This window comes from Castor canadensis, chromosome 12 (genome assembly GCF_047511655.1).
Source record: "Castor canadensis chromosome 12, mCasCan1.hap1v2, whole genome shotgun sequence".
In the NCBI taxonomy this organism is placed as follows: domain Eukaryota; kingdom Metazoa; phylum Chordata; class Mammalia; order Rodentia; family Castoridae; genus Castor; species Castor canadensis.
The window spans coordinates 90,990,064-91,003,656 of record NC_133397.1 but is presented as its reverse complement, the minus strand read 5'-3'; positions in this window follow the sequence as shown (position 1 = coordinate 91,003,656).

Here is a 13,593-nt window from a genome sequence, read left to right as displayed (position 1 = left end):
TCTTGAACCCAAAGGACTTTATGGAATACGCTAGGTAGTAAATATATGTTTGTATTTTGACCTTGCAGTCAATCCCCAATCTTTACCAGCTCTTTTAGTGTTTGCATTTTTTCAAGGCGGCCTCCTGGGAGCAACCGTTTTGCTATCTTTCAGAACCTGAAGCATCTATAAATAGCTTTATAGCATTACATGAGGTGAGAGATCCAGATATTCATTGCATGAGTAATGTGGAATTTTGAATTTTGAATAAAAAAGACTTTAAATGGTATTTTGGTTTCAATGGTGAAATTAAAAGCAAGAAACAAATCACAGAAGAGAGATAAACAGATGTTTCTCTGATAGTTGGATTTCTTAGAAAATTGACAATAAATTTCATGAAGATAATTATTAACACTGGATTATATAATCAGCATGACTTGGCTGGTTATCTACAAAGTCATTAAAAAGTGTAAGGAGAATCAAATGTATGTTGTATACCAAGCAGGAGCTGCTGTGTCTGCATTGAATTCCCTTCTGCAAATCTTTTTGTAAAACTTAATTAGCAAAGTTAAAATTAAGATGAGCCTCCAGTGTGTTTAGATGAAACAATTTCTAGGAGAGGACACTTCATTAAAACATCTAATAAAGCAGTAAACTCTTGGTTATCAAAGAACTCCCTTAAAAACTATTTTTGCCAATTAATAAAATGATTCAATCTAAAATATTTATCCTATTGGACAAAAGTCCAAATACCACTCCTACCATGTGTACATATTTAGGTGCCTGTCATGTACTCCGCTCGCACTGTTAACATTATAACACAGGCCGTACCTAACATATGTCTACTAAGTACCTATTGTGTGCCAAGCTCTATGCTAGACTCTATGGGAACAGCTGTGAATGTGAGAACATACTTATTATATGAAGTTCATATTCTAAGGAAGACAGACAAGGAACTAATGACACAGATACTTATTTAGCAAGGAGCTTGTGGCACATATTATTCACAGAGTTGTGCAACCATCACCACATCAATTTTAAAATTTTTCACCATGTGCTGTGGCTTATGCCTGTAATCCTAGCTACTCAGGAGGCAGAGGTCAGGAGGATTGTGGTTTGAAGTCAGCCTGGGCAAATAGTTCCAAGAGACCCTATCTCGAAAAACCCATCACAAAAAAGGGCTGGTGGAGTGGCTCAAGGTGTAGGTCCTGAGTTCAAGCCCCAGCACCAAAAAAAAGGTTTTTTTTCTTCACCCAGGAAGAAATTCTGTACTTTTTAGTGATCACCTCCAATATTCTCATCTCCCCAGCCCTAGGAAACCAGTGATCTATTTTTTTATCTACAGTGTTTACATTGTAGCATGTGCCAATACTTTTTCTTTTTATTGCTGAGTAATAATAATACATGCAATGAGTTGTATTTATTCATTCATCAGTTGATGAACATTTGTGTTGTTTCCATGTATTTGCTTTTATGAATAAAATTGGTATGCACATTCATGCACAAATTTTTGTGTAAATGTGCTTTATTTCATCTTACCATATACCTAGACTAGAATTGCTGACCTATGGGAATTCTGTGTTTTATCCTTTGAAGAACTACTGAACAACTTTCCAAAGGTGCTATGTCAGTATATACTGTCTCAGCAGTGTCCATCTTTTCATGTACTCATAGGCCACCTATGGAGAAATGTTTATTCAGCTTCTTAACTGAATTTTTATTGAGTTGTCTTTTTATTATTAAATTCTAAGAATTCTTTATTCTATATATGTTCTAGATATATCTCTCTTATCAGATATTTGATTTTTGACCTTTCATTTTGTTTCCTTATTTTCATGGTGGTGTCCTTTGAAACAATTTTTATAAGCTATAATTTATTTTATTTGGTTGCTTATGCCTTTTGTGTCATATCTTAGAACCTACTATCAAATAATAGGTTACAAAGAAAGATTAACCTCTATGTTGTCTCTAAAGATCTTTTGCAGTTTGATCCTTTTTGAGTTAATTTATGTATGTGGTGTGAGATAGGGATTATGTGCTATTTTTGACAGAGTATTTATTCCCTTTCTTTTAGTAAAAGTGTTTTCAGAAATACAGTGGGCATTTTTTAAAATCTCCTTATGTTGTTTGACTAAGCACTTTTCTGTGAATAAAATAGAAAATATCCCTAACTTTTTGCTTTGGTGGTTCTGGGATTTGAACTCAGGATCTTGTGCTTGCCAGGCAATCACTCTACCATTTGAGCCATATCCCCAAGCTTTTTTACTTAGTTTATTTTTTAGACAGGGTCATATGCTTTTTCTCTGAGCCTGCCACAGACTGCAGTCATCCTACCTCTGCCTTCACAGTGCCGGGGATTGTGGGCCTGTACCACCATGCCTGTCCCTCACATCTCTGACTTTTAAGGAGACTACTTTGTGCACTGATGAGGTAAACAAATAAATGACAAAGTTAAGTAAAATAAGAACTATAAGACTGCTGAGGGATTGTTTGGTGCTGAGTTGTCAGAGTGGACTTCTTAGTTGAGGGCAGTGACTTTAAGAAAGTGACAAAGACTTAGGGCAAGTTGGGGAAAAGCATTCCAAGCAGAGGGACAATAAATACAAAGGATACAAGATGGGAGTAGACCTGCTGTTTGTGGAACAGCAAGGGGGTCAGGGTAACTAGAAAGAGAAGCCTTTGAGAGTCGACAGATAGTGGGGAGTGGTATCATTTGGGGCCTTGCAGGTCATGATAGAGCAAGTAGAGATGTAACACTGATTGAGAATGGAAGACCAAATAATATCGCTTATATTTTAGAAGGGCCACATTGGAGCAGAGTGGAAAATAACCAGTCTGAAGGCAACAGGACAGGCTAGCAAAGTTGAAGTCTTGGTTTAAACTGGTAGTACTGAGGGTGGTCAGAGGTGGACATTTGTAGGATATTTGTAGGATACAACTCTTGAACATGAGACACAAAAAAAAGAGAAGAATTTGGGGTTGTTCCAGTGTTTTGGCCTCAGCAGCTAGAAGCAGAAGTTGTCAGTAATGAGAATGGGAGAGAATATAGAAGATGCTTATCATGGGTAAGAGTTCAACCCAGGGCATATGGAGAGACCAAGTAGATATCCAGGTGACAAATTTAGCAGTGAGGGGAAAGGTCTGAGTTGGAGTTATAAATGCAAGAATTAAGAGCTTAGAGTTGCTGTCGGGAGTTGCATTGGCAGTAGGTGAGATGATCTAAGCATAAGGAGGACAGGGAAAGCAGGAAGTACAAGGAATGGGTCTTGTGGCATTCCAAGGGTCCTCTTATAATTGGAAAGAGGAAAAAGGATTGGCAAATGAGTCTACAAAGATGTGACCAGTAAACTATGAGAACCCAGACAGAATAGTGACATGATTGGAGTGGGGTGGAGAGGAAATTAAAGAAGGAGCAGAGAGAGTGAATAAGATGGTAGTAAGTTTTTTAGGCTTCACAGATATTTAGAGATCACTTCCTAGGTGTCAGGGCCTCAGGCTTGTGAGGCAGGCACTCTACCACTTAAGTCACTCTGTCAGCCTTGTTTTTATGTTGAGTGTTTTTGAGATAGGATCTCACAAATTATTTCCCCAGGCTGACTTTGAACTGTGATCCTCTTGATCTCTGCCTCCTGAGTAGCTAGGATTACAGGTGTGAGCCACTGGCACCAAGTCAAAAATTCCATGATTTTAAATGTTAATTTGATATTGTCTTGATTCTATGAGAAAGTATCAGGAGTTTAGTTTTAATAATAAATTCTTGACATTGGATAATAAATATTTTTCATTAAAATTTTTTATAAAAATTTTGAACTCAATTTGGATTCCGACTAAATACATTTCTATGTATTTCTAACTTATGTTTGAGAAAGACTACTGATCTTAACAAGAAAATATCTTTAGTGTGGGAAAGTTAAATTAGTCTTCTATTTAGGATATGTAGTTTTATAGCAAATATAGAATTTAGGAGAACTACAGGCTAATCTCCTTAATGAACATTGATGCAAAAATCCTCAACAAAATAATGGCAAACCGAATTCAACAACACATCAAAAAGATTATTCACCACAACCAAGTAGGCTTCATCCCAGGAATGCAGGGGTGGCTCAACATACGAAAATCAATAAACTTAACCACATTAACAGAAGCAAAGACAAAAACCACTTGATCATCTCAATAGATGCAGAAAAAGCCTTTGATAAGATCCAACACCATTTCATGATAAAAGCTCTAAGAAAACTAGGAATAGAAGGAGAGTACCTCAACATTATAAAAGCTATATATGACAAACCTACAGCCAGCATTATACTTAACGGAGAAAAACTGAAACCATTCCCTCTAAAATCAGGAACCAGACAAGGATGCCCACTGTCTCCACTCCTATTCAACATAGTACTGGAATTCCTAGCCAGAGCAATTAGGCAAGAAGAAGGAATAAAAGGAATACAAATAGGTAAAGAAACTGTCAAAATGTCCCTATTTGCAGACAACATGATCCTATACCTTAAAGACCCAAAAACTCTACTCAGAAGCTTCTAGACATCATCAATAGCTACAGCAAGATAGCAGGATATAAAATCAACGTGGAAAAATCATTGGTATTTCTATACACTAACAATGAGCAAACTGAAAAAGAATGTATGAAAACAATTCCATTTACAATAGCTTCAAAAAAAATCAAATACCTAGGTGTAAACCTAACAAAAGATGTGAAAGACCTCTACAAGGAAAACTATAAACTTCTGAAGAAAGAGATTGAGGAAGACTATAGAAAGTGGAGAGATCTCCCATGCTCATGGATTGGTAGAATCAACATAGTAAAAATGTCGATACTCCCCAAAGTAATCTACATGTTTAATGAAATTCCCATCAAAATTCCAATGACATTCATTAAAGAGATTGAAAAATCTACCATGAAATTTGTATGGAAACACAAGAGGCCACGAATAGCCAAGGCAATACTCAGTCAATAGAACAATGCTGGAGGTATCACAATACCTGACTTCAAACTGTATTACAAAGCAATAACAATAAAAACAGCATGGTACTGGCACAAAAACAGACATGAAGACCAGTGGAACAGAATAGAGGACCCAGACATGAAGCCACACAACTATAACCAACTTGTCTTTGACAAAGGAGCTAAAAATGTACGATGGAGAAATAGCAGCCTCTTCAACAAAAACTGCTGGGAAAACTGGTTAGCAGTCTGCAAAAAACTGAAACTAGATCCATGTATATCACCCTATACCAAGATTAACTCAAAATGGATCAAGGATCTTAATATCAGACCCCAAACTCTTAAGTTGATACAGGAAAGAGTAGGAAATATTCTGGAGTTAGTAGGTATAGGTAAGAACTTTCTCAATGAAACCCCAGCAGCACAGCAACTAAGAGATAGCATAGATAAGTGGGACCTCATAAAACTAAAAAGCTTCTGTTCATCAAAAGAAATGGTCTCTAAACTGAAGAGAACACCCACAGAGTGGGAGAAAATATTTGCCAGCTACACATCAGACAAAGGACTGATAACCAGAATATACAGGGAACTTAAAAAACTAAATTCTCCCAAAACTAATGAACCAATAAAGAAATGGGCAAGTGAACTAAACAAAACTTTCTCAAAAGAAGAAATTCAAATGGCCAAAAAACACATGAAAAAATGCTCACCATCTCTAGCAATAAAGGAAATGCAAATTAAAACCACACTAAGATTCCACCTCACCCCTGTTAGAATAGCCATCATTAGCAACACCACCAACAACAGGTGTTGGCGAGGATGCAGGAAAAAGGAACCCTCTTACACTGCTGGTGGGAATGTAAACTAGTACAACCACTCTGGAAAAAAATTTGGAGGCTACTTAAAAAGGTAAACATTGATCTACCATTTGATCCAGCAATACCACTCTTGGGGATATACCCAAAAGACTGTGACACAGGTTACTCCAGAGGCACCTGCACACCCATGTTTATTGTGGCACTATTCATAATAGCCAAGTTATGGAAACAGTCAAGATACCGCACCACTGACGAATGGATTAAGAAAATGTGGTATCTATACACAATGGAATTCTATGCAGCCATGAAGAAGAATGAAATGTTATCATTTGCTGGTAAATGGATTGAATTGGAGAACATCATTCTGAGTGAGGTTAGCCTGGCCCAAAAGACCAAAAATCACATGTTATCCCTCATATGCGGACATTAGATCAAGGGCAAACACAACAAGGGGATTGGACTTTGAGCACACGATAAAAGCAAGAGCACACAAGGGAGGGGTGAGGATAGGTAAGACACCTAAAAAATTAGCTAGCATTTGTTGCCCTTAACACAGAGAAACTAAAGCAGATACCTTAAAAGCAACTGAGGCCAATAGGAAAAGGGGACCAGGAACTAGAGAAAAGGTGAGATAAAAAAGAATTAACCTAGAAGGTAACACCCACGCACAGGAAATTAATGTGAGTCAACTCCCTGTATAGCTATCCTTATCTCAACCAGCAAAAACCCTTGTTCCTTCCTATTATTGCTTATATTCTCTCTACAACAAAATTAGAGATAAGGGCAAAATAGTTTCTGCCAGGGTGAGGGGGAGAGGAAGGGGGCGGAGTGGGTGGTAAGGGAGGGGGTGGGGGCAGGGGGAAGAAATGACCCAAGCATTGTATGCATATATGAATAATAAAACAATTAAAAAAAAGAATTTAGACAACAGAAAAGTTTATCTTTTCTGTGATATTTTCCACCTGTAACTTGTGTTTCTGTGGTATGCTGTATATTAATACCAGTTATATACACACACACACATTTATCCAGAGAAGTAAATAATTTCTAATCTTTCTCTTTCTTTTTTTTTTTTAGCTGAAGTGTTTCTAAAAATGTGAAATATATTTGCTCTGTATTTCAAGTGTCAGTTGAAGCATGATCTGAATCCTCTGGATGCTGGGTCCTCATTGAGTGAGCCTCTAGTAGCAGTCAGGTTTTTTTTTTTTGTTTTTTTTTTTATGGTCTGGGCTTCAAACTCAGAGCCTTATGCTTTCTAAGCAGGTGTTCTACCACATGAGAGATCAGTCCTAGAGGTCAGTTTCTATCTTGATGATAAACATTATCACGCTGTGTTTCCATAATATGTGTGTGTCCATCCTTTTGTTCTATTGGATATTCCCAAGCCATAGGGTCAAGATTTGTCTGTTCTGTGAGCCTCAGTCTTCATGGTTCCTGGAATGTGGAAGATGGTCAATAAGTGTTGAATAAATGCACACATTCACAAATAGCTGTGTGCTTTTATACATTTTCACCTTAAAAAAATGCTGCCCCTGAACTTCCTGAGGGATAAGTAAGAACAGGGAAAACCAACCGTGTTTCAACATACAGAGTACAAGACTTCTGTGGCCACCTGTGGCATCCCTCTCCCACTTGCTAAGAAGCCTGAGAAACTAGAGAGGAGAACAGGGCAGAGCTACTAGAGCACAGGTGCAAAGCGGATCAAACCAAGGAGTCCCATCTCCTTTTTCATTCTTGCCATAGTGGTTAGTTTCTTTGCTGAGTGTCAGCTTGGAGATGATAGTTCTGTAAAGTAATATGCCTAATTTTTCAGATGATAAACTCTTTATCTTAGTCTCCTCTTATCTATGGTTTCAGTTACTTGAGGTCAACTGTGGCTTGAAAACACTCAAATGAAAAATTCTAGAAATCAATAATTCATAAGTTTTAAAGTGCACATTATTCATAATATCATGATGAAATCTTGTGCCATTTCGCACCATTGCAGATCAGAGATGTAAGTCACCCTCTTCCCCAGTATATCTACACTGTATGCATTCCTACCCATTAATCACTCGATAGCTGTTTGAGTTACCAGTTTGACTGTCAGGGTATCATGGTGCTTATGTTCTGGTAAGTCTTATTTCACTCAATAAAGACCCCAAATCACAAAAGTATTGAAAAGTCAAAGAGAAGCTGTAAAGGACTTCCTTTAAGTTACAAGGTGAAAGTTTTCTATATGTAATTGTATGGATAGGGAAAAAAAATCACAGCATACATGGGACTTGGTACTATCTTTGGTTTCAGGAATCCACTGGGGTTCTTGGAACATCCTCCCCACAGGTAGGGAGGGACTATTGTACACAGAACATTTATGCTCCTTTCTGGCCACTAAAGTGAAGATCTCTCTCCAAACATTCTGGGCAGTGGACTAAAGCTGCTCCCTGGCACTTCAACGGACAGTCTTTAGTGGGGCACATGAGTCCTTAGTGACAGCCTCTTGTCTTCATAGCCACACCTCTTCCCTGGATTCACCCCATGAGTGTTTTGAAGAGTACCTATTTAAGGTCTGAAAAACGTGGCTACTTAAGTATTTGCACAGGGCACAAGGCCAGTTTTTTTTTTAAAAAAAAAACAGAGTTCTAGGATCTCTCCATTGCTTTAAGGGATCCAGGGAATTCTCTAGCCATAGGTAAGGGGTCACTTTAGCAATTGGAAACAATGATCAAGCAGCAAATTGTTGGCAGGGGAAATCCAGACAGAAGGTAGCTAAAATTGATGACTTTTGTGGAGGCCAAGGGAATTTGAGACAGATTTTGCCTGGCCAAATCACCTCTACAAAAACCAAGATGCCTATATCAGGCCCATACTCCAGATCAGACTCAGAAGGCTGGAAGTGGGAGCTCCCAAATGGAATGTAAGTTACTCTAGAAGAAGAAAATCAGAAAGCCTTCCTCAGCCCATGCTTTCTCTACAAGCATCATCTTTCTCCAACTACCTAAGGAATCTATTGCTTGGGGTTACCAGGTATTAATCAACTTCAAAGAGTCTTATGAATAACTCACACAATTTTAACGTTTGACTATACAAACGCTGCTTGAGTTGTGATATGGTTAAGTCCTGATAACGCCATCATTAGGCTGAAAATATAATAAGTAGAAAATGCATCAAATTTCTCGAACATCCCAGCTTGAAAATACAGCACACTATAGCAGGTTGTTTTTTTCCCCTTGTGGTCATGGGGGTACTAGGAGCTGAGATTTTCTGTTGCCACCCAGACAAAGTATCATCCCAGCCCTGTCACTTACAACAATAAGTGACTGCCCCAGAACCTTCCCTGAAAGTTCTCAAGTGTTTTTGTCTTTGGTTCTTGTCCATTGTATTAGAAAACCATGAATTTGAAGCTGCCATGTTAACTACTGCTCTTGTACCTTCAGGAAATCATATCCATTCTTGGAGACTCACTTTGTATATCTCTATAGCATGATACCTTTCTTATAAGGTAGCTTTGATTTTAAAGATCTACTACCCTATGAATCACCTAGGAGGGAAGTCTTCAGAACATTGTTGATAGGAATGCAGTTGCTTATCATTCTGTAAATGAACTAGATAAATGTTCACTGAATGCAGCTGGGCAAAGCCACTCCTTTGTCTGTATACAGACACCTCATACCTTTGGTCAGTCACCATGACAAGCTGCAGGCCTGCTCCACCATCAGTCTCTGCTCTGCTGGGTTACCACTGGTGAAGTGGAGGGAGAATCAGTGTGGATTCCTTGTACACAAATCCCTACCATGGAAACTGTTCACTCGAAGAATCTTTGAGATTGGTCTCTCTGTGATGCTAATTATTAAATAAAATAAAAATGTTTCACACTTAGGGCTCATGAATGCAATGAGTAGAGGAGAGGATGGGGACACAAGGCATAGAAGGTCTCCATGCTTTAGGAATGGTGTCTTTGCCTCTTATCAGAATTCCTCCAATAGCTGCTGTCAAGGGGATATTGGATATTTCTAATAAATTTAGTGTCACTTTCAGAATTGTAAGTAGATTACCTCATTTATTTGGAAGGGCATGCTTTGAAATGTGATGGTATGACTGACTTTCATCTGGAGCAATAATTGCAACAGTGACAAAAACCGTACCAGTTGGGTAGACACTGGAATAAGCATATTACAGGTACTACTTAAGTTTGATTTTACTTCTTTCCTTAGTGAAAAGGAAAATTTTGTTTTTCTTTGAAGGATGAAAGAATATAGGAGAAATATTTCCAGCTTCTCTCTGCATGTTCTTCTGGGGTGGGTGAGGAGTGAATTACACGAGTGGTGAGTTTGGAAGAGCAGGCTGAGCGGTGTGCTGGCACAGGCTGATGTCTTTTGGATAAACATGCTTTTGGTCATGGGTAAGATTACAGAAGCAGACTGTGCCCATGTGGGACCCTGATCTGAAATGATCAGGTTAGGGCAAGAGGGACCTATCAGACCATATTCTTATATTAGCTCAGTAGTTACATAGCAGGTGAACATTTTCATCTGAATTCTGTCTTCTCTGTTGATTTTTTAATAGCTACCAAATCAGGAGGGGAAGGTAGGGATATTATTTGCTATCCTAAACCACAAAACCAAAATTTGAACTAGAAATAACTGACTTTTCGTTAGCACCACATTCCATGAACCTAAAAGGGCCATACAGCATGTGCTCATGAATTCAGCAACCAACCGGGAGCATTCTGAAGGAAGTGGGATTTATGAAGACTTTGTCCTCAGGATACTTGTTAGTTTGGATATGCAATGTCTTTTATCCTTCACAGACCCTTTGTCCAAAACAACAGGACTAATGGACCATGGAATGAAGCCTCAAACAATAAGATGAGGTGAAATAAGCCTCTTCTCTATAGGTTGATTTCTCAGGTATTTTGTTACAGCAATAGAAAGCAGATTGACACATTTTGCTTTGGAAGAGAGAGGAAAAGCAATTGGTTTGAGGAGCATGGGCATCGCCAAAGCTTTGCATATCTGAGTTCATGCATATACCAACATACATCAACATTACTCTTAATACACAATTTTTCTGATGGGAACCAAAAATGAGATTCTTACTACCAGAATTCTACCATTCACCCCTTTCCTCTGTTATTTCCTCAAAAAATGGAAGACAAATAGAAGTTAAAATATTATGTAATTAATTTATTAACTACAAAACTACTAATAAAAAGTAGATGCTGACCTTGCTTTGAGACTCTTGCCTCCTAAATCCAGTAATATCTAAGCATAAAAGTGACCATGGGGTCAGAGAAGTGGTAAAGAAGTGCGAGAGTCTCTCTGAGAGAAAAATTCTTCTCTGAGAGGAGACCAGGGACCTTTGCTGTGGCCCTGGGTAAGGACAGCCACAGCGAGGATTGTCAACATGCCAATCTCTGGCCCAGGCAGAGGTCCTATTACTAGGCAAGCTGTACCTGTTTCTTCAATAAGGTAGGAGCAGGAAAGGTGGGAGAAGAAGGTGGTGTTCTGCTCCCAGGAGCACCTGCCAAGGGGTGGCTGCAGGAAGCTTGCCCCATAGGTACTCCTGTCCTACTGGGGAGTGGGAAAACAAGGCCAGGCAAAAGAGTAACCTTCTAGCCCACATCTCACATTTATTCCAGAACACCATCTCTTCTTGGGTGAAAGTAGCTTCTCTTACTCCTCTAAAATAGAATTTGCAAACTGTTTGTGAAATAAAAATATTCAGGTCACCTACATACTTAAATGAAGTAGTAAATGTAAATACTGTCCAAACTACTTTTTTCCTCACAAATGTACCTGTGTCCTTTAGAGATAGGTGTTTGATCTCTGAGTGACACACAGAAGAGGCCCAGCTATTTGTTACCTCTGCCATTTCCAAAGGCTTCCCAATAATCCTGATGAACAGAAATATCTTTTTCCTTGTGTGAACATGTCAATTCTTAGAACTCACATGTGTATTATTTCACCGGTTTATTTCCATATCTGTTCTTAGGAGGCAGCAGTGCACCAAACATTGCTGAGTCTGAAAGTCGAGGCATGCTATCTGCATCTTCTGCCTGGCTTATAATTGAGGTTTTACAGAATGAGATCACAGGAGTCCAAGACTAAGTAAGCCAACTAGATGTGTGCTTCCCAGCAATCAAATACTAAGCAGACTTCCTTCCTTTCTCTGAGACTATAAAAGGAAGGTCAGATTCAGTTTGAGCTCACAAGGAAAATTCCTTGGGAAGTAAACTTTTCTGTACAATAGGAAATGTGCCAGTCAGAGGAGTCAAAGAGATAGCCCTCTCACCCCAGCGTCAATAGGAAATTCAAGTCCATTGACATTGTCATGGGCAGAGGACTTCCCAGATGATTGACATAAATTGCTATCTTGGAAGAACTGTGAAGAAATGTCATTTCCAAAATTAAATAGCTTGATTCTCTGTGGCCAGGGGATGGGTGGCAGGTGGAGGGCCACACACAGCAGGGAGCTCACTTGGCATTTAGCTCGGTAACACACGTGCACTGAACATAAACGTCTGCAAAGGAAAAGAAAGAAAAGAAAAAGGAAGAGATTGCATTGCTTAGGAAACCAAAGCCTCAGTCCATACAAGGCAGACAGAACAGGAAAGGCCCTCTTTACACTTGCCTTGCTTTGTAGTGTATTTCATCTTGAAAGGAAAGGAAGGAGAAGAGAAAGTTTTCTGGTGTGAGGAGAAGGTGATGAAGAGCCATCTCCTGGTGCCTGGAGGAGGAATAATGACTACCTGGTCTTGTGGCATTCTTCAGGAAGGAAAGGGGACAGGAGCACAGAGAGTTAACTCACTAATGAGTAACATTGCAGCAACAAATTTGCTAACTTTTCATCCTGTCTTACAAGGTATTAGGAAGAAATAAAACAAGGGCAGCTTTCAGAGACAGAATGTAGCAACTGAGAGGCAGTGTTCTCAGGCTTAGATATGAACTTTGTTCTTTGTTTGTATGCTAATTGCATTGTGTTAACAGAAGCAATTGCTGTTAGAAAACATATTAATGTATTTCAGACTAATATGATGCTCTGAGTTCCTGTGTCTTTGAAGCATGAGAAATGCTGTAATAAATTGCTAACATTTAAACTGGTGGAAGAAAGCTTTAGAAAATGAGATGCGTGCTTAAAGAGTTTGAAGTAAGTTGACTTTTCAAAGGAGTAAAAATCCTTTAAAAAGTGCATTTGGGGGCTGTGGGTGTAGCTCAGTGGCAGAGCACTTGCCTAGCATGTGTGAGGTCCTGGGTTTGATTTCCAGCACTGCCAACATATAGCCTATTTTGGGGTGCTGCAATTTGCTTGAGGTTTTTGTATAGCTTTACAGATATAAAGGGGAGTCAAACCCTCACGGACATCTACAGGCTGGGTCTCACCTTTCTAGTTGGTGTTATATATTCCAGAGAAAGTTATAACAGCTAGCCAGGAGCTGCAAATATCCTAATTTTAACATCTCTTACCTAGACTTAACACTCTTCAAGCTGTTAGGTAAAATTTCTAGTTACTAATGACTGTTCAGAAAAGTTTTCAAAACTCAGTCCTTAAAAATATTCATTTTATGATGTACACAGATGCTGTGTCAGGAATTTAGAATGGACACAAGGTGTTCTTGTCTACTTCATGATGTCTGGGACTTCAGGTGGGAAGACCTGAAACTTTTTGTGCCTGGTGGGGGTGTTTATAACTCCTTATAATATTAAAGGCAATTTCAGATTTACTTTATGTAAAAGAAGGGTAAGATATATGTTGGCCCTTTTGTTTACAAAGTCTAAAGAGTGACTATTGAAAGATGATGCAATTAAAGTCATGGTTGGTGATGAGGATTTGCCAATTTGAGAGCTTATGGAATGGAGC